At 38.8% G+C, this 20,782-nt stretch overlaps 1 long non-coding RNA gene across 1 annotated transcript in view; it reads left to right on the top strand.

Annotated features, from left to right (window-relative positions):
- LOC105706551 (uncharacterized) overlaps positions 1-6,741 on the top strand; it is a 30,517-nt gene extending 23,776 nt beyond the window's left edge. Inside the window, exons 2-3 of the long non-coding RNA XR_001104850.2 lie at positions 5,356-5,411; positions 6,489-6,741. This is a non-coding gene — a long non-coding RNA (uncharacterized LOC105706551). The remainder of the gene's footprint in view (positions 1-5,355; positions 5,412-6,488) is intronic.
- Positions 6,742-20,782: the final 14,041 nt, after the last annotated feature.

The raw sequence follows: 20,782 nt of genomic DNA, 5'->3' as shown, positions 1-20,782 counted from the left end.
AACTTTTCTTTTGAAGATGGAGATTTTCAGCTAAAATATTAAAAATTAACAGTTCTGAAAATAACCTTTCTGGATGATTTTCAAGATTTCTTTAAAAATTGTTGCCTCCAATGACATTCCAAATTACAGAATATTTTCTGTAGTAGTCCAGTGGGACACTCTCAGGGGGCTTCTTGGCATTGGTCAGACAAAGACGTAAAGTATTTAGTCCTTTGTGTGCCAGTGTGGACGTGTAAGAGGTTAGGTTGCACCCAAGCTGAACTTGACAGTTTCTCAAATTTGCCAAAGGCTAGGCCTGGGGCTCACCAGAGCCTGGGCCACCAACTTTGTGAGGAAAAATTTCCGTCTGAGAAACTTAACAATTTCCACCAATTCTTTCACTTCAGAAATGTCATTTCTCTCTAAGAAGTGCATTTCCTGCTACTTTTCAGAAAGAAGTTTGGGGCTTCAGTAATTCCACTGGCTACATTTCAGCAGGCAAAATGTAGCTTAAAAATATGCATAAGAAAAAGGAACTTTCTACAAAATAATCTCATCTGATATGGAGAAACTTTGAATACAAATTGTAGTATGCCTTTGGCTCTTTTCCTCCAGCCCCAACTTGGAATCTTTTCTGGAGTTGTTCCAAAAAAACTCTCTTAACAATGTCAAAAGAAATGTTAGGACAGTCTTTCAACAGTCCTTTAAGATATTAGGAAGTACAAAAATCACTAACTGATTTGAACTGTCCAAAGCAGAGAAGGGCTTGTTGTTTGGCATTTTTTTATGACGTTCAGATAAAATCTCTTCTTGGATTGAGAGTACAAATGGAAAAGATTGACAGCTATCTGGAAGCTTTCAATCTTCCATTTGTACTCTCAAGGCACCTTTTCTCAAGCCTCAAACCCTATGGCCTCCTTTTTATTAGGGGCCATAGGGTTTGAGGCTTGAGAAAAGGTGCCTTAACTTCCCCCCATTAAACTCTGGACTTTAGGAGGGAAATAAAATCCAATGGGCAAATTTACAAGGCCGTCAGAGCAGCTATCCTAGTTGGGGAAAACACTTATGTTGGTAGGGAGTTGGACCTGGGAATCTTAACTCAACTGCGACAGCATGTATGGTCGGGGTTCTGAGACACAACCTCTACATTGCAGAGAAAAGATAAATATCAGTACAGAAGGAAGAGTGTCCCAGAGACTGGAGAGATGTAGGTGAGTAAAGGTAAGTAAACAGGGATGGTTAGCTTGAGGACTCAGGTAGAGATAACATGGAATTGTTCATGCCCAGCCGTCACTGATTTTTGAAACTGCTCAGCCTTGTGAGTGACTTCTCGTCAAGAAAAAGCCTAGATTTTAGGAATGTGGCGGGTGTAGATTTTATTACGTGCCATTGTCCCCAGACAGTTTTTTGTTGAAGGAGGAATTTTAAATATATCAAGTGTATTAGTACATTTTCACATTGATGATAAAGACATACCTAAGACTGGGTAATTAATATAGGAAAAGGGGATTAATCAACTTACAGTTCCACATGACTGGGGAGGCCTCACAATCATGGCAGAAGGCAAGGAGAAGTAAGTCACATCTTACATGGATGGCGGCAGACAAGAGAAGAGAGAGCTTGTACAGGGGAACTTCTCTTTTTGAAACCATCAGATCTCATGAGACTTATTCACTGTCAAGAGAACAGCATGGGAAAGACCTGCTCCCATGATTCAGTTACCTCTCACCAGGTCCCTCCCACAGCATGTGGGAATTCAACATGAGATTTGAGTGGGGACACAGCCAAACCATATCAACAGAAGACTATAGATGCCCAGTGAGTTCCAATGATAAATACTTTCCTCCAACTAGGAGGATCAGAACAAGTGTGAGGTACTTGACTAGAGTCATGGGTTGGGCACTAAGAAAAAGTCTTGCTCCAGACACCAGGCTACCCAGACAAGGACTGGCCTTTCTCTGATCTTTGTAGTCCTTCTTGGAAAGGCATCATTCATAGTGAAGGGATCGAACTTGCCTCAGACTTGGTCCTTAGTGAGGCAGTATTTATAAAACGGGTTTATTGCTAGTTGGTAAAGATGTTCAGAGGATGTACTTTGTGTCAGATGTTGTCGTTTTTTCCAGTAAGTCCAAGGTAGGCATTTGAGTGCCAGTTCTATCAGTTCTCTTTCTTTATGGCTTTTCTGCATATGAAGGCGTAAAGTGTGATGTTTTCTGTATACTTAGAATTTCTAAGAAAATAGGCTATTTTATTACAGAAAAAAGTGAAAACTACAGTATATTTGTGTTTTTAAACTAATACAATATTTTGTGTTAAATTGATTATACTGTGTATTGCACAATACTATTTTATAATTCTGCTAATGCCTAGTAATAAATCTACGACCCTGTATTGAGAGAAGACTGTTCTTGTGAAAAACCAGAAAGATAGCATCTCATAAAATGAACCTGTGCTTCCAAGTACATTATCAGTTACTTCTGGTTTTTGTGGTATCTCTAGTCAATGAAGCTGCAAAGTGAGATCATTTGGAACTTAGGGGAGGCTAGATAAGAGAGAAAGCACAACTTCAAAATACAAGACTGGTTTAATCAAGACCAAGGGACCGTGAACTGTTTGGGACTCAGAAGAAAAAAAGGAGAACTTGAAAGTGACTATAATAAATAGGCCCCAATCTGTTGTTCCAAGACTGGTTTCTACTTGATGGGAAAACTGTAGTTCCCCAAAGTAAAGACAATAAATTTGATTAAGGGATTTGCCTGGAAAAGGGAGTGTACTCTGACCTCTGGGAAAGGGTTTTGCCTCACCACATCCTATGTGTACACTGGATGAGTAATATTTATTATTGAGCCATGTGATGGAGCGACGAACAAAGGTTGTTCCTGGTCATCCTGTGTCCATCGCCACAATTGCTCCTCTTGTGGGATGTGATATATTGCTGGCCACCCTCAGCTGTTTTTGAAGCAGCAGCAATGCTATTTTGTAAATACAACTTAGAACCCCTGGGCATGTACTAAAACAGGCTTATCAAACATATTCCATGCTCACTCTCATGCTCAGTTGCAGAAGGATCTCTCAGCACTTCCCTTGCCATGGAGGCTGTGTTTTGATTGGCTGTGAATGATGTCATCATGCTGTTTACTTTTTTTAGTGAAGGCAAAGATCTGAGTGTGATGTGCATGTGCACATGGAATTAGGTAATGGGAGAAACTACCCATATTTCAAGCCATGTTGTACTCATTTACTATGAGCCTATGATATGGCAACTCAGTAACATCAGTTGTGTGTCCTTTGGTTATTTACAACTTTTGAAAGTTTCTGTTTGTCTTGGGTGCTTCTCTTGGACTATCTTTATAAGTTTAGTATTTGAGTTCTACTGTTAACAAGCTGGGTTTTTCTGCAAACATAGGGCAGTCTGCTAGGCACAATTTGAAATGAAATTTACAGATAAAATTCTACCTTGAGAAAATTTTAAGACAAGTAGGCTTTGTTTATCATTGAGAGTTGAATTGGCAGGTGTTTGCAGCTCACTTCCACAAAGAACGTGTCTGGGAAAAGAAGATATTTGACTACGTGGTATATATATAAAAAAATAGCGTGTTTCTTGAGCTTAGAGAAGATTGGATTCCTCTCTGGCATTTCTAGAGAGGTAGGAAAATGCTTGATGTTAAGTTCAAAAATAACTGATTAAACCGTAGACTTGAACGTATGCAGTACTGGTCAGTGGATGTCACTGAATAGACCAACAAATTTTCAGGAGAGATGAATCCTACCAAAATGTGTTTTGGTTGTTTTTTTCTAAGTATGATTTCACCCTGCTCTACGCCAAGTATATTCCAGAAATTTGAGTTGCACAGTCAAAATAAGAACGATAATATTTTTACAATTAGTTTTATTATAATTTGAAGGTAGAACGTCCAATAAAAAGCTAAGGACTCTAATTAAATAAAAACTAGGTGTAAGAACCCAAGAGGGCATCCTGAGGCAATGTCAGTTTTGGACATTTAGGGGTTCCTGTCCTCATTAATCCATCCACATGATAAGCCTAACAAATACGTGTTGATGCTGATGAGGGCTATTTCACATGATTTCAGCATATTCATTAGAAGCAGCTATATACCAAAACATTCCTCAAAGTTAATTCTTGGTTCATTGACAACTTTGGCTGGAACCATGGGATTTCCAGAAGTTGCATTATTGTTTCAGGCATTCAGCGTAACTCACTCACTTGCAACTGCTTTCCTGGACAGAATTCAAAATGTATGTCTAGGTCTAAGGTGAGAGAAAAATAAATAAATAAATAAACAAAATGTGTTATGCTTTTATTATAGCGCACTGATTTTCTGAAAGGCTAAATAACATTATATAGATAAATATAATTTTGAGTTCTCATTAGAATGTATATTTGACTAGAACCTATTAAACTTCTTTAGAAAAATATCTGTAGGCATTATCCAAAAATTCTCTAAAATACTTAAAATCTTGAACTTAAGAGATAAAATTGCTGTAAAATTTATTTAAATTTAGGAAGTTCTGTAAGGGGTTGTAAATCACCAAGCTGCTTTTCGCTTTGTAGAATCACAGCTTGAACAAGGCCACAGGGACCTCAGGATGATCTGTGATCCATAGCATCCACGCTGTCCTCAGACACTGCCTATGGCGGAGAACTTACCTTTCATGATAACCCTTCCAACTTTATGTGGCTTTCAGAGGAAGTTTAGTTGGTTGGCCTTGGGCAACAGATTTAACTTTTCTGGGTCTCAGTTTTTTCACTTGTCAAGGTGTTCAGCCATTTTTGAGTTCCTACTATGGGTCAAGCAATCCCAAATCCCAGATATTTTCTTTGAGGGGCTGAAGGAGGATCAAAGCAGGGTATAAATAAGCAGATAAATGAAATGAAATAATGTGCACAGAAGTTTTAGACATTAGGGGAAAAAAAAAGGTTAGCTTTCAGGGCTGGGACATAACAGTTAGAGGACACTATGGTGAGCAATTTAATAAGGTTCAAGGAATTCTGAGAACACTGAAGAGCGCTGGGAACATTAGTATTTGCTTCTTTAGCAGCTCCTTTCCCTCCAAGCTCATGAAGCTGATTTTCCTTAAAAACAGGTTAGTGGCTCTGTTCTCTGGATCAGGACTTCGCTCTAGGTTCTTCCATCCACTCCCTCCAGAGTCTCCTAGACTGTACATGCCCATGAAGGCAGGGACTCCATCTATTTTGTTCATCTTTCATCCATATCACCAAACCCAAACCTGACATGGAGCTCCCAATAAGTATTTGTTGAATAAAAAAATACATGGACCATATCCAGAAGCTAAAGGGGAGTTACTACAGGAAGTTACATAAAACGTTGACACGCTTTTCTCTTCCCTTATTAGGCCATCTGGAAACATAATTCTGGTAGCAGTGGGGACATGCGTCAAAGGGACTTGAGGTAAAAAGGCCTTGTAGAATGATATTGCAATGATTCAAGTAAGGAATGATGAGCAGGTTAAATAGAGCGATTCCAAGGATACCAGGGGGTAGCCTTGATAGCTTACTGGCCATCTGTATCCTTTATCTTCATTTGGATAAGGGTCTTGTTATTGACCATTGAAAACATCCTAACAAAAACAGCTGGAGCTATACATTTGGTAGTCACTAGGCAATGGGTGACTGCTAAAGCCAGGGATGTTACAGGGGATGCAAGGGAAGAGTAGGTTGAGAATGGAGTTCTGTGCACCTCACCTTACATTTTTGATTGCATTCAATTCCTTATTCTAGCCTATGACACAAGAGGCCCTAAAGCATCAAGATACATCTTCTGCTTAACTTCAAAGTTATTATGTGGATGAGTGAGATAATATAATGTGCTTAGCACATAGTATTAAATAAAGGCTACCTGGCATGATTATGAATAATTTCATATATAATTTATATCTAATGATGAAAATACACCAAAATATATGCTTATTTAATTTTTCTTTTTCTTGCTTTGACTCGCCCCTCACTTCTAAGCAGAATGTTCCTCCTCCTTCCCTCTCTCTCTCTCTGCCAGGGACAACTTAATCATTAGCCACAGTGTGCCCTGTGCTTAGGCTCACAGCACTTTTAGGAGCACACAAAAATGTTTTTATTTCTTTCAAAATCAGAAGAAAAAGATGAACTTTCAGGTTGAAGAAAATATTTTCATACATAATATAAGTGTATTCATCTTCATTCCAGTGTAGTAGTAAAATCTAAATTTTATTTCTTTTTTATGGAGGAAGAAGCCCACAAAAGTCAGGATGCAGACCTGCTGCCTTTCTCCTTTGAGCTGCTTTTTCTCTTTTTGTTATTCTCTCCATCTTCATCTCCTCCTTGCCCTCACCCCGCTCTTTACTATTGTAATTCCTAGTATTCTTCTACCTCTAGCATTAGTTGGCCTATCTCCATATGACTCCTTCATATTAAATAAAAAAAAAAAAACATAAAAACTAGCATTTTCCTTGCATTAGTTTTCCTTTCCTGTCTCAGCTCTTTAATTCCTCAGGTTATCAGCTTTCAGAGTGAAGACACATAATCCCTATTAGAGTGGAAGACTTAGAATCGAGGTTGAGACACACCTTCTGAAACTGCAGCCTCTTGGGAGCCTGATTCCCTGTGAAGAGCGTTGCCGCTTTGCATTTTTCACACTTGAACACAGTGAGGAAGATGAACATTAATTAGGATTATAGTGCCATGGAGGCTTACTGTGCTGTGAGAACTCACAAGAAAGAGAATGCCATTTCTTTTTTTGGATGCAATTCTGAGTGTCATGTATGTATTAGCTCTTGGGCCCAAGCCAAGATACTTTAGGGGTGATATACAATCTGTTATTTTTAGATCATATTGGATAAGGGTGTAGTCTGTTATTTTAGGTTTGTAAGAGAAGGTAGGTTTGTCTAATTTTAGATGATCAAGTTTCCTAATGTGAATCTTCCTTTAAAAAGTATTTTTGAAATGTTATCATTTATAGTTCAAGCTTAAGGAGGACTTAATGTTGGAAGCATTCCTTGGTTCAAGGGGATTTCATGCCTGGGTAATTTTCAAGTGTGATTGTTTTCTAGCTTACTTGGCTGACTTAGGATCCGTACTGCTTCTTAAATTTCACAAATAATGAGTTAAAGAAAAAAAGTATACACACCAAAAACAAACCAGTACTAAACTCTTTTCTCCAACAACCAGACTGTCCCAGGGAGATGTGTGTAAAGTAAGAAATAAAGTGGCAGAATTCCTGTTTCACAAATGACTTGAATTCTAATTATTTTTAAAATACAGATTTAAAACAAAATATTTTATGAATAACATACAGATCATTAAGACTGTAATCGTTAAACTCTAGCATATAATATAAGCCTCTAATTCACCACAAAAATTCACACTGATTACCCAGGATGATTTCCAGATGTTTACTCTCTGCTTGTAATAAAATGTTGGTAAAAATTGTAACTTAGTTGCTATTAAAAAAAAATAACAACAGCTCCACTCTGAACAGACACATGTAATGTTCACCAAGACTTTCCCCACATAGAATCACCCCCTCTCATGACAGAAATCTTTAAAAATCTCTGGCTTACTTAAACCCACTTTTAAGTAAGTGGGTTTACTTACTTGAGTAAGCCAGAGATTTTTAAAGATTTTTAAGATCACTTCACGTATATCAACTGGGTGAAAATTTCCACAGAATTCGCATAACTAGAAAATTGGTACAAGTAAATTATTGGGTTTGTATTCACAGATGTGAAGGGAATAGGAAAAAGATTAAAATGGCAGTAAAATTAAATCTTCAGGGAGAGTCAAAATATCATGGTAAAACAGGGTATGAATATTGTCTCTTTTTGTGTCAGGAATTTGAAATATAAGTTTGTGAAAATATGCGATGGATCAACTTGGAGTATGACAGTATCATGTACAGCAGCTGAAGAAGAGACTAGGAACAGAGGGTCAGGCAGGTACACAGGAAAGTAGTTCAAAGACATATCATTAGAAGTATTAAAATATATTAAAGAAGGGGATGGTAAAATAATCAAATACAGGATAATAAAGTGGAAGGGTGAGGGAAGGGGAAGGAGGTGAGATAATTTGAAAAGAGAAGAGATGAAGAGATAGAATGAGTGCACGCATGGGCGCAAGGTTCTGTAATGACCTGTTTCTCATGAAAAATGCATTATCCTAGAAAGGAGTGATTTTTCTCCTCCCTCCCACTTCTTTGATTTGTGTGTTTACAACATGATAAGCCCACTGGGATGCAGCTGAGGATTCAGAGCCTTTAGAATGATCAACCAGCCACTGCTATTCCAAAAGACATCAAATGCAACGTAATTAAATATCAATACAAGTAACATTTTTTGAGCATGCACTCTCAGAATGATGCAAGCAGCGGCCTTCCGATATACCTTAGGGTCTTGACAGAAAGCAAAAACCCAAATGAATAAAATGGTGATTTGGGGGAGAGGGACTCAAAAAAGACAAATGTAACTTAGCCCAGTAGGTCATAACTTTTTTGGGATGATAGACTTCTTTGTGAATCTGATGAAAGCCTCAGAGCTTCACCCAGGAAAACGCACATTTGTGTGTAAAATCAGAATTTTGCTTATGTCATGGAGTTCATAGATTTCCTCAAGTTCAGTTGCGGGCCCCTAGTTTAAGATCTTATAGTTAAGTGTTGAATTTAATAGATGCATAATTTTTAATAGGCTACGGTTTAAACTACATACAAATTCATTTCAGTTACAACCTTAGGAATGATTGGAATTCGTGAATTGAGCTAAAGAGGGGGGCCCAGAGGTCATCCTTCTGTGAAACCTTTAATAAAGCAACTACTTTCTCAATCCTTCAGTAGAGTTACATTTTTGGGGGTTTGTTTATAGATTTATTTACACCTTGCCATGCTCTAGAAAAATTTTGACTTATAAAAGTACATCTAATACAAAAAACAAAATAAATATTTTGGAAAATAAACATCAACCTATGTTTAGGATTGAGGAAGTTGAACTAGCAGAATTTACAGTGTCATGGTAGACATAAGTTAAAATTTTGTAACTTCCTGGTGGCTAAAGGTAAGAAGAAGTAGGCTTAATTGCCAGACTAATAACAATCCATAAAATAAAAAAAACTAATCTGGTTGTTAGATTATTGGTTAGGACACAACAGGCTGCAAGTAACAGAACACCTAACTAGGAGTGGCTTACAGGCGTTGTTAGGATGTTTTTCTAACACAGCAAGAAGTCCAGAGATAGGCAGTTGTTCAGTCATGTTATCAATGATGCAGGCTTTTTCTATCTGTCATCTCTGCTATCCTTAGGGTGTTGGTTTCCGTCATACCTGTAGCTTCATTGTTTCAAGTGAACTGCTAACTTATGGCATCATATTCATGACCAAGGCAGGGAGAAGACTAGAGAGCTCTTCTTCATCTATAGCTTTCATCAGGAAGCAATTGCCATCCTAAAAGCCCGCTTGTAGACTTCCTTCTATGTTTCATGGCCAGAACTGGATTATATGAATATCCCTGGCTACAAGAGACACTACAAAATTAGTATCTGCCATTTTGACCTTTCTAGAGAAAGGAGGGCAAAGAAAGGTCTTGGGAATGGCATTGAGTTAGTATCTTTTACAAAGGATATAAACAGTTTTTTTCTAATATTGAGCAACCTTATTCCTGGGTGTCATCAAATGAAGATACCGTGTCATACATCAGACCATGCCCTAACATCAGCCTATAGAGTAAATATAGCAGTAAGTTCATCATGTACCGTGGAGTTTCATGGTTCTCTCTGTAGGCTGATGGCTTAGACCAAGGCACAAATTGGGAGAAGGCAGGTCTACAGGAAATCCGAACAATGTATTCAAGTACACAGCCTTGTTGTGATCTAGTTTAATCCAAGGGTAACATTTAGCTTATCTAGAGTCATGTATGAACAGCAATGCCCTTGAAGCGCCTTTCCATAAATATTATTTCTCACAGCTGGACTTTGAATATGAATGGGACCACAGGGAGTTAAGGGCTGTAATCTCTAACACAAACCTACCTGGCGCACAAAAGCCTGCATTGCTGATAAGAACAGATACATAAGCTTTGACAACCAACCAGGGAGAGAGTAGGGTTAAGTGCTCCTTATAAAAATTCAGAAGCGTAACCAAGATATATACAAAAGCCTGCATTGCTGATAAGAACAGATACATAAGCTTTGACAACCAACCAGGGAGAGAGTAGGGTTAAGTGCTCCTTATAAAAATTCAGAAGCGTAACCAAGATATATACCTGTTAGACAAATGATCACTGTTGGTTTAGACTGGTGGAGGTGAGCCCCAAAAAGAGGTAATTATTCTTTCCACTATATTTCCTTAGTGTTTGTCTCTATCTCCATAATAGTACGTACAGCCCATATTTACGTAGTTTGCTGGCTATCCTCCTACTCATTTTATAGCCCCTGATCATGTGATCTTTCATATAACAGATTGGGTCTGATTTTAGAAATATTTAGAAAAAATATCCTTCTATTGAACAGTGACCAGTAGTTGCTTAGGTAATATTTGGAGGGACAACTTTGAAGAAAGACATCAATGACAATTTATTTCATTCTATTTTCAGTACTAATTATTTGACATCAAAATATTGGCAAAAAACTGCAATTACTTTTGCACCAATCTAATATCAAGAAGTATTTGAACTCTCACTGCTTGAAGACCAGATTACTGGGTGTAATAGACTAGAGGTTAAAAGCTCAAGGGAAGAAACCTATGTGCCTTCCCTTGAAGAACCTATGAACTAGTTGAACTAGAGGAACATAGAAAACTTATCTGAGAAAGAAAACAAGAACATTTATAAACACTGTTGTTTTAATAAAGGGTAATTCTACGTTTGGAAGAAAAAGGTACAATTGAATTATAATGCTTTTGTGTCCAATTCTACGTTTAGGGCATTTGCTTGATTAAAAAGGATTAAGGTTTATGACTTGCTTTATAGTTGGAGGTGTTAATAAATGAAGAGAGTTGGTGAATGGAGTTTCCCTATGTGAAATTTTTAAATGCACCTGTGAATATGTTCCTCATCATTTATACTCAAGCTACAACTTTTGCACTAATTGTTGGTTTACATTAGAAACAGAAACACGATTTGCTAATTGTTTTTATTGCTATAGACGTAAGGAGACATTTTCATTTTATTGGTGGTTTAGTAACAAATGGAAAATAACATGACACAAATTACACACTTAATTGCAGGAATAACAGGAAATGAAAGATGAATGACATGTGGCAATAACAAAAAAGCTTATTTATTCTCACAGAAAATTAAAGAATTAAGAACTGGGATGTCAGTTATCTGGGAAATATAAAATTCTGAACAAAGAATTTTACATATTATTCAGAGAGTGATTGGTGCTTTTTATATTCTTGCTATTAGATTACAAATTCTTTGAGAGCAAAGCCTGTCCTCTGGTTTTATGTTTATTCATTCAATAAACACTATGAAACTATGTGGGGGATCAAAAATAAATAAGAAATAATTTCTTTTCCTCTGTGGACCATGGTCTACTTTGGAAGAAATAATGTTTATAACAACAACAACAAAACTGTAATAGGGAATAGACTGTTCTAAATCTCACAAGGGAGAATAAAACAAGTTCCCAAGATTCTGAGAGGAAAAGAGTATCTCCAGCTGTCCCGCATCAGGAAAGGCTTCACAGCAGAGATGACATCTGAGCTGGACACTAAGGGATCAGCAGTACTTTGTCATCGGGAGATGGAAAGAAGGATGTTCTAGGGAAGAAAAATCTAAAGTGCTGATGGCAGAAAAAGCTCATATATAAAGAATAGAAAATCATCCAGTTTTCCTGGTCCACAAGAGCTCAGTGAGCAGAGAAATGAAAGATAAGGTTTAAAACATGAGTTGAGGTCATAAAAACATGGAGAGTCTGTTGGGTTTAAATTAAGGCCCTTGGATTTTGTTTGATAGATAATGAGGAGCTATTGATGGTTTTTTGAGTACCTGATAGACACTAAACATAAGTTTTTAGAGTGGATGAGGTGTCAGGTGATCCAAACCATGCTATCATTCTGTACACTCTGAAGTGCCTAACACAGTGTTAGCACATAATAACTGTACAACAATAGTTTTTAATTGGCTATAGAAAAATACATAAGCAGGAGAGCCATCAAAAAAGGCATTGAGAATGTCTGACAGCTTAGAGATAAGCCAGACACGCTCTTTTGGCACTCACTGTTCACATCTACCCCCTTCTCCACACTCTCGTGTCATAGGGGCTGGAAGGCTAACAACTACATTTCTCAGGCTCCCTTGCTGCCAAGGTTTGAGGTGAAATCCAGGAAATAAGATGCCTCCCATGAGATTTGGAGAGTGAAATGCTGGTGGAGACCATTTTTATTTCTACGCCAGTGGTAAGCCCTGGCAGAAATGCATTTTGTAGTGGACAGACTTCACAATCACTCTCTAGTGACCAGCTTCATGAATGTGAAGCAACTGTGAAATTGGCAGCAGTTTCTTGACCTCTGCGTGTTGACAATGATTTCCTGACCTCTGGTTCATAGCTTCAGGGTTATAACCTTATAACCTAACATCGGCATGATCTGTAAGTCTGACAGGACCTCTTCACGTGCATTTCTACAGCTCTTCCAATGATTTTGTAGCACCCCATTCCCTGCATTAAATTCCTTTCTACTTGAAATACCTAAACCCTTTTCTATTTCCTGCACCAAATCTTTACTGGAATAAAAGATGAGGAAACTTGCATGGCAGAGGGTGAAAGTTCTTCAGTCCCACATTGACTTGTCTTTGAATGAAAGTACTTCAAGTCCAAGGCTCTTTTATACTACAAAGGGCATCGAAGTGCCTTTCAGTCTATGTCAATGCAGGCCCTTGTCCTCCACCCTCTCCCTTACTTATCTGAAAAAACAACAACAACATTTTTTTTGGCCAATTTACAAAAATGTATATATTCATTGCAGAAAACTTCGGAAATACAGAAAATTATAAAGAAGGAAATAAAAAGCATTTGTAATTCTACTAGTGGGAGACAACTTTTTGAATCAGTAAAGATGAGGTTGAGCTGTAAGAGACCGAAAACTCAACATACAAGCAATTTACATTAAGTAGACATTTCCCAGCACAAGCAACATTGCAAAACCCTATCTCTACAACAAACAAACAAACAAACAAACAAAATCCACGAAAATTAGCCAGATGCGGTGGCATGTGCCTGTAGTCCCAGCTACTGGGAAGGCTGAGGTGTGAGGATCATCTGAGCCTGGGGGATCAAGGCTGCAGTGAGCTGTGATCATGCCACTGTGCTTCAGCCTGGGCAACAAAGCAAGATCCTGTCTCAAAAAAAAAAAAAAAAAAAAAAATTGAAGTCGAAATTTCATTCTTTGTTTCCACATAAAAAAGTTTAGGAGTAAGTAGTCCAGGGATAGTGTCTCTAAGACCATCAGGAATCCAGGCTCCTTCTCTGTTACAGTTTTGCTATTCTTGACACATATTTACACTTCATTGTCCAAGATGACTTCTTTAGCTCACTCTCTCATACTACATTCCAGCCAGGAGAAAGGGAGAAAGAAAAGTAAGAACACCTCCCTTCTCTTTAAGAAAATCACATGTGACATTTTGCTGTTTCTTTGTTCCCTGTGGTCAGACCTATTTGAAGAGAAAACTGAGAAATTCAATCTTTATTCTGAGCAGCTGTGTACTTAGGGAGAAATTGAGGTTCCCTCCTGAAGAAGAAGGTGTGAATGAACATTGGAAGATAGCACTCTCAGTCACATAACTATAACTAGCCAGTCCTTCATACAGAAGCGTGCATTTTTCTCTTTCTTGGCATCTCAGTTCCCAAAGCTACCCTCATTCCAAGTGTTAATCTTAATGTTTCTGCTGATATCATATTTTGTCACCTTGGCCTGTCGCCCTTTCCTGAAGCATTTTGCCTGGACTACTTCTATTCACATTAGTTACTTCTATTTTTATTTATTTATTTTAGAGATGGGGTCTTGCTCTGTTGTCTAGACTGGAGTGCAGTGGTGTGATCAGAGTTCACTGCAGCCTTGAAATGCTGGGCTCAAGCAATTATCTTGCCTCAGCCCAAGTAGCTAGGACTACAGATGTGCTCCACCACACCTGGCTTATTGATGATTATTACTTTTCTAGAGATGGAGTCTCACTATGTTGCCCAGGCTGATTTACAACTCCTGGTCTCAAATGATCCTCCTGCTTCAGCCTCTCAAAGTGCTGGGATTACAGGTGTCAGCCACCACACCCGGCCAGCATTAGTTATTTTAAAAATTCTCTATCAGTCCACCTGACTTTTCTCTTCTCAACTTACCTGAAATGTAACACCCCACTGAGTCCCTCAGATTAAACTTCTTTTTTTTTTTTTTTGGAGACAGTTTTGCTCCTGTTGCCCGGGCTGGAGCACAATGGTGCAATCTTGGCTCACTGCAACCCCTGCCTCCCGAATTCAAGTGATCATTCTACCTCAGCCTCTCAAGTAACTGGGATTACAGGTGCCTGCCTACAAGTGGTCATTACAGAAGTTTGATCTGGCCAGGCATGGTGACTCATGCCTGTAATCTCAGCATTTTGGGAGGCTAAGGCGGGCAGATCATTTAAGGCCAGGAGTTAGAGACCAGCCTGGCCAACATGGTGAAACCCCGTGTCTTCTAAAAATACAAAAATTTGCCAGATGTAGTGGTGCCCATCTGTAATCCCAGCTACTGGGGAGGCTGAGGCATGAGAATTGCTTGAACCCGGGAGGCGGAGGTTGCAGTGAGCCGAGATTGCGCCACTGCATTCCAGTCTGGGTGACAGAGTGAGACCGTGTCTCAAAAAAAAAAGACCGGCCGGGCGCAGTGGCTCAAGCCTGTCATCCCAGCACTTTGGGAGGCCGAGGCGGGTGGATCACGAGGTCAGGAGATCGAGACCATCCTGGTCAACATGGTGAAACCCCGTCTCTACTAATACAAAAAATTAACTTGGCATAGTGGCGCATGCCTGTAATCCCAGCTACTCAAGAGGCTGAGGCAGGAGAATTGCCTGAACCCAGGAGGCGGAGGTTGCGGTGAGCCGAGATCGCACCATTGCACTCCAGCCTGGGTATCAAGAGCGAAACTCCGTCTCAAAAAAAAAAAAAAAAAAAAACCATTTGTAAACCACCTTGACCTGTATCTAAGTCCTTTTCCAAGAAGAGCTACAGGCTGTATTGTCTCTCCTTCTCCTGACCCACCATTCTATCCTTCCTTGTAAATGTTAAGTCGTTCTTTAAACTAACACCTCCCTGAAGCATTTCCGGATTGATTGCAGCTCTCGCGCACCTCACAGGAAGTGCCAATCAATGTTCCTTCTTGTATGCCTTACCAAGGCTGCACATTACTTTCTGTTCAGTGCAAACTGTGTTTCTTCTGATTTTTAGCCAGTATTCTTTCTAGGTCCTTTAGAGTCTGAGTTTTCTCTAACCATATTCTTCTTTTATCACTTTTTTCACTCTTGCATTAAAAGCTGCTTAGGGACTACAACCTCTGACCACAGAAATATATGCAAATAGACACTTAATACAGTCTGTTGATGAATTTCTCTCATGGCTCCTTTTAGGCTAAGCAAGACTCAATGAGCATCTTCTTGCTTCTTTCTTGGAACCTATTATGGCTCTACAACATCGCAGGCTTCCCAAAGCTTGAGGATTTGAGATGCAACCATAGACAGTCGACTTCCAATGCTACTCCCTTGGAGAGATTCCCTGGCTATAAGAGTTCCTTGCTTAAATAAGGCAGAGGTGCTTTCTTAAGGAAGTCAAAGATCGTTTCAATATCTAATCTCTGTGAGTGCAATTGGACAAGGAAAGGTGTCTTTGGGGCCTGTAGCAGTTAACAACAACCTAGGTTATGCTTCTATAGTGAAAAACAGTCAAATATTAGTGGCTTTAAACAAAAAATGCTGATTTCTTGCTTATGTTACTTGGCCCTTGTGGGTTGGTGGGAGGACTTTGACATAATAGAGTTCCTGTATCAGTGACCCTCATTGTAGAGAGAAAGAGTTCTGGGCTGTCTTGCATCACTGATTCAATATTCCAGCCGGGAAGAGACCCACATCACTTCTGCTCATTGGCTAGAACTAGTCACATGGTTCTGTCCAAACAAAGAGACAAGGAATTACAATCTACCTTGTGTTTGAAAAGAAGGGGAACTGGAAATATTTAGAGAACAGCACTAATGATGTCCACAGACCCAATTGTAATGATTAACATTCACAGACTAGTATTTGACCCAGACTAACTTGAGGCAATTGCAATCAGCATTTCTAAACCTCTTTGTATTTCAATCAAAAGAAATCACTTTCAACATTTTGCTCCTAATTACTCTGTGTCCCTCTCAAATTGTTCCTACTTCAAGGTGCAATCAGTGAAATGTTTTGAGAGCCCTGGTGCAGTTTCAGGCCTGTTACAGCTTCTTTGCTAACATCTTCACCTTGGCACTTGGGTTTTCCTTGAGTGTCCTCCCCACCCGCTTCACCAGCCTCAACCTCACTCTGCCTACCTCATCACCCTGGGAGCTGCTTGCATGCATCACTGTTTTGGTGGATGGCAGCAATACACAAGGGCACCTCATTGTTGGAAAGGAACTGCCTTCCGCCTGCCAAGGACAAATGCAGACACACAAAGCAATATCAAGCAAGACTTCACATCAAAGGGAACCCTGCCTGGGCTCGCCAAGAGCAGGCTGCCTCTGTCTTTCTCTTCAGCATTGTCAGTATTCTTAGGGCTCAAGGGGACTATGGTGTCCCTGCCAGGCTGCCTCGTTCACCCAGCACTCCTGTTCACTCTGACACCAAAAGCTCAGGGCTCTTCCTGAATCTGGGCTCAATCACTTGAACAGAGCACAATGCCAAGTGTTTAAAAATGTTAGGTTATAAAGAAGGAAAAGCTCTCAGAAATATTTACTCTATAAACTCTGTATGAGTAGGAGAACAGAATGCTTTACGTTGTTCAGCGAAGCAACACATAGAAAGTTAAGAAATCCCTGCCTAAGACCTAGAAAAGCTTACCTAATGAGGAAGGAAGAATGCTCCATGAGTGGAGATTTGGGAACATCGGAGCCAACGCTGAAATTGACACTGGCTAGCCTGGGCATTCAGACTTGACTGGAGAAGTCATATGACAAACAGAAGATCCAGAGAAACTTCAAGTTCTACTTTAGCATCAACAGAAGAATTCAGATTCTGTTGCTTTCAGGAAAAGAAGACGCTTGTTTTACAAAGAGGATGAAGGAAAAATGGAAAAGAGGGACTGGCAGGGACAAAGAAGCAGACTGAAACTTTATTTTAGAAAACAGATAAGCCTATCTGTTCTGGATGCTAAAGAACTCTTCTGGAAGGATACGCTCGTCATCAAAATACAATGGAAGTTAAAAGTTTTAAAAGTCAAATATTGTGAGAGCTTGAAAGGGGAGATGGTCTTTTCCAATTTTTTTTTTTTTTTGAGTTATAAAAATCTAAGGCTCAGGAATGTCAAGGGGCTTTTTCATAATCATACAGCTGCTTAGTGACAAAGCTGTAGCTAGAACCCTGAGCTTCTGACTTTCAGGCATGGGTTGTTAAATCACAGTGTGGTGTAATCGTGCTACGTGTGGCATGTGATCCAGGAGCACAGGTCTGCAACTTCATCAAGTACAGCATTTTTAACATGGTGACTTCAACCCTTTGACTAAGATCTTCCACTGCAGCCAACCCTACTGTACTGTTCCAACAGCTTCCCAGAATGGTAGTAATTAGAGCAAAGAAAAAAAAGAGGACCCAGAGAAAATGTAACATTTCTAGTAGTGGGAGGAGGTGGAGATAATGGATTTACATAACTTTCTACTTTCAGAGTACTTCTTCATGTGACCACCGGTTATTAACCTAGGGCCCATGGAGAGAACTCAGGTGTTCCAAGACAGGAAAAAAAAATTACATCTTTTACTAAACTCTCACTGAAATGTGTCATTACCTTCATTATGAATGTAGGTAATAAACCACAACAGTATTTGCAGTACTTGGACTTTGTCACTAATAGAAATAAATGTTTTCATATTACATTAGCTGTTGCGATATCTTGAAATATCTTTACCTTTTTTTAGCACTTTGCTATAATGGTAGTTTTTAGATCTGCTGCTAGATTTCCTTAAATAGTGCTTAATCAGCACCTACATTACTATACCACAGATTTTTATAAATGTTTTGATAACAATATTTCAATATAATTGGATTATTTTATAATTCTATGTATGTATTTTAGGCGTTTGTTAAAGGCATTATTCTGAGAAGGGATCTGTAGATTTCACCTGTCGGAAGGGTCCTTGGCATGAAGGTTAGGAACTCTAACACGTGAGGGGTGAACACATGTCAGGTGGCCAATGGCTACCCGTGTCACTAGGTCTCCTGTCCCTGCACCATCATCCTGTGGGCTCAGAATGACAGGGATGCTTGCTTGTCATTCTGGGTTGGAGAGCTTCCAATATCTCTTGCCACAGACTGTGTTTGTAATTCCAGGGTGTGCCAGCCTTTGAAAGCTGACATGAGTATATTGCAAAATGTGACAGAAAAGAATCCATGGTTTGGCATTATTATTAAAATTAAGGCTGATATGGAGTTTGTAATATTTATATTAGGAGGGCTATGTTCACACATCCATGGAAGTTGACTTTTCTACAGAAACTGGCACTTTGAAGTCCAGTCAGAAGGAAGTCAGTGTTTTCAAAGATGACAAAAACTGATTTGGCGTGGTCAATACATGTTCAGACTACTATTAAGTAAGAAAAATAAAAATTTTAAATTTTAAGTCACCATTTTTACCTCTCAAATAGGCCAAGAGTTTTAAAGATGGTAATTCTCCAGACTGATAGGGTATAATAACATGGGTATTTTACTAAACTACTCACAAGACCAAGGCTTGACATAACTTTTCTAGATGGCAAATTCGACTCTGCTTTAAGTGCTTGCCTTTCATCCAGTAATTTCACTTCTAGGAATTTATTCTACAGGTAGAATTACAAAAATATTCTTTCAAAGATATTCTTCAAAGTATTATTCATAACAGTAAAAAAAATTGGAGAAACAGCATGAATGCCAACAACAAGAGCTTGGTTAAATTATGCTACATCTGTAGGATGAACTATTATGTAGCTAACTGAAAAAAATAGCCATTCTGACAATATGTAATGATATGAGGAAGTGTACAAAGATAATGTAGACTTAAAATATGACACATAAAACTGCAAGAGTAAAATAATTCTGTTTTTTAGTTGTAAAATATTCTTCGTATTTCTTTGCAATCTTATGTACATATACCTATAGAATATGTATGTGTAAAAAACTAGAAGGAAATCTATGAAAGTGTTAGGGTAGAGGCATTTTAATGATTTTATTTACTTCTTTATGTTTTTGTATCTCCTGACGTTAGAGAAAGCAGTGAGACACTGTTTTGAAAAAGATGAGCTGGTGCCACATGGACTGATGTGTTTGCTGTGCCTTCTTGTTGCTCCAGACAAAAGTTTGTTTTGCTGGTTGCTACTGAGTGTTATTTTTCTTGTAACCTTTGCTCTCTTTCCCCACCATTGGCTTCCAGATGTCTGATTTAACCAAGTTCAGGGCGCTTTACACATGTGCATTTTCCCCTTCAGCTTGAACAGAAAATTCAGAAACTGCCTTAAGCCTGCCAGCCTGAGAGAGTTAGCACCAACGTGAATGTCAACCCAAAACCTCTTGGCCTAATAAAATATAGCTCGATGGGGGAATCTGAAGCTTTTGTAAAAACTGGGACCTGAGTTTGAGACAGGGTAATATTTAAGGAGGCATCTGCCCCTTTTTCCTCTTCATCAATGACGGCTTCTGCCTAGTTGTGCTTTCTGTATGTGTGGGCCAAGAATGGAGATAAAAAATAATTCTTCTACAGCAACTTAACCTTCTGCTGATATTTGGTAGCAAGTGATAAATCTTTAACTTTCAGTAATTATTTAGCATATAGTGTATGAATTGGCTGGAAAAAATCTGTTTGAATAGATGAAGACATGTTTTCTATGGATTTTACCTTGAAAGTGAGAAATACAAAGATAATTTTCTGTTTATGAATGTTTGTTTTAGGGTTCTACTATTTGCAGTGCCATTTAGAATTTTGGAAACATTAGAGTCTATATTCCATTCCTCCTCTCTTTCTGAAACTTGGATCAGTTTTCTCCTGGGTGAAGTTTAAAATAATAAAAACTGGGAAACCATTTACTCAATGCCTCCTGTTGCATGGCAATCTAAACAAACAGGCCCCTTTCCTCTGTTAAGAACTTCCAACAAGCTTTGTGACAAATTACAAAGCTTGTGTTTAAAAAAATGATTTCCAAGCTCCCCACCCCCAACCCCATTTTAAAGCTTCCTTTAAAAAAAATAGAGGCAAAAGATTGTAGACAAGAAACTTAATTGGCTTTTTAGTGAGTCACTTCTCATGCTACTACAGGGATTAGAAAACCCTTTTGTTTGTGGTGAGGCCAGAGGGTCTGAGCTGGACACATAAATACCAAGCCAACCAAAGCCAGACAAATAATAAGAAATAATAGTAACCATCAGGGGGTCAGTATCTTCTTTGTAGCAGACACAGTGCCATGTAAGTTATCTAATCTTATAACAAACTTCCTGTGTTGGATATCTTAAATTTGCACCCCCAGGTCCTCTCTCTACTCTTCTCCATCCTGTTCTCTGCCCAGGGAGGATGACTTATTTAGACAGCAGCAAAGGGCTTGCTTACCCAAGGGCACTGGCAGGAGAGAGGAAGTAGGAGG

The sequence above is a fragment of the Aotus nancymaae genome, unplaced genomic scaffold (genome assembly GCF_030222135.1).
Source record: "Aotus nancymaae isolate 86718 unplaced genomic scaffold, 86718_ANA_hifiasm-v0.15.2.pri h1tg000019l, whole genome shotgun sequence".
NCBI classification, from domain to species: domain Eukaryota; kingdom Metazoa; phylum Chordata; class Mammalia; order Primates; family Aotidae; genus Aotus; species Aotus nancymaae.
This window is presented reverse-complemented; position numbering and strand designations above follow the sequence as displayed.